The following is a 1,879-nucleotide window of genomic DNA, read 5'->3' as shown; positions in this document are numbered from 1 at the left end:
TACCACAATTCTGACGACGGAAGCTAAAGGTAGGGTCATTGAGACACCTACTGGACATCCGAGGGGTCTGTGTAGAGGAGAAGAGAGGACTGGCCGTACTGAGTGAGTTAAACGACCTATTGGCTGACGCCCTCGTAAAAATTAAGGCGGTCCGGGCTTGGCTCTTGGTTCCGTGAAGGTTACGTTGTTCGAGGGGATAGAGTCCTGGATATCTGTCTTTCCGGGTAGGGGTTCTGTCCTGGTACAAGGAGGAATCCTGGCTATGGAAAGTGGGGCCGCTGCAGACCGGATAGAGCATCTGTCAGCGTGACCTGGGGATCGCGGGCGAAGAAGAAGAGGAGGAGAACAAGAAAAAGAAGAGGAGGAGGAGAAGAAGAAGAAGGAGGAGGAGGAGGAGAAGAAGAAGAAGAAGATGATGATGATAATGATGATGATGAAGGAGGAGGAGGAGGAGAAGAAGAAGAAGAAGAAGCAGAAAGTGGGGTGAAGTACTGTGCTGGCATTCCGGGTTGAGGTGAGTGTCCTGCCTGTTCTTCCCGTCAGCGTTCTGAGGAGGACAGAACAGCACTGGCAGAACTCTTCCAGATAAACTAAACGCGTTTTACGACATATTTGACAAGCCCTTGTCTTCTTCGGATGTTGTTGCACCCAAGATAACCTCGCCACCGCCCCCCGTCCCCCCAAGCCCGTTCACCCCCTCCCCTGTCATGGTTCAAGAGAAGGAAGTTAGACGCCGCTTCAGTTGTCTGGAAAGGAGGAAAGCTGGTGGCTCCGATAGCATCTCACCAGGCTTGCTTTTTTTTTTCTTTTTCTTTTTTTTCTTTTTTTTTTTTTTCAGGAAGTGCGCTGTCCCGCTATCGAGCGCCCTCACTGACTGACATCATCATGATGTCTTTCCAGGCATGCCTGGTGCCACTTGAGTGATGATGATGATGATGATGATGATAATGGATACTTGTATAGATCCAATCCTCGATCTGATATCAAGCTTTTAGCGCTTTACAAACACGGAATCATTCGCACAACGAGCTGTCTATCTGGGTGGAGCGGAACGACAGCTGCCATTGGGCGCTCATCATTCGTTTCCTGTGTCATTCAATGAGGTTTCAGTCGCGCATACATGTACTCATACAGACATGTAATAGTTTACGTGTATGACCGCTTTGGTTATTTTACGCAGCCATACTCGGTTTTCGGGAGTGTGCATGCTGGGTATGTTCTTGTTTCCATAACCAACCGAATGCTAACATGGATCACAGGATCTTTAACGTGCGTAATTGATTTTCTACGTGCGTACACACACAAAGACGGTTAAGACACCAGCAGGTCTGCACATACGTTGACCTGGGAGATCGGAATAATAAAAAAAAAAACTCCACCCTTTACCCACAAGGCGCCGTTACCGAGATTCGAACCTGGGACCCTCAGATTGAAATTTCAACGCTCTTAACCACTCGGCTATTGCGGAGTGCTGAAACTTGGGGAAATGAGATCAGTGTGGCGCGAGTTTGAAGTGCAGTCACTAAACATTCTGTGTACATTTCAAATGGTGTCATTGATTTTACTGAACGAAAGGGAGGCAACCCCCAAGCGGAAGTAGTTCTGATGGAAAACAGTGACTCACTTCCTGAACTGTAAGTTTCAGTCAGATTTCAGTGAGGTGACGTCCTTTCACTGACGAGAATAATCGTCAGCATCAGTCAAGGCGTTAAAAAAACAACAACAACAAACAAACAAAAAACAACAACAGTCATTCCTGTTCCAAAGAATGCAATCAGAACACGTGGCAGCAATTCTCTTACTGTTGTTATTGTTGCTTTTTGCGGCGATTCTAGTACTGCTGTTACTGTTGTTGTTGGTGGTGGAAAGATTCTACTAC

This window comes from Babylonia areolata, chromosome 2, assembly GCF_041734735.1.
Source record: "Babylonia areolata isolate BAREFJ2019XMU chromosome 2, ASM4173473v1, whole genome shotgun sequence".
In the NCBI taxonomy this organism is placed as follows: domain Eukaryota; kingdom Metazoa; phylum Mollusca; class Gastropoda; order Neogastropoda; family Buccinidae; genus Babylonia; species Babylonia areolata.
Note: the sequence above shows the minus strand (reverse complement) of the source record.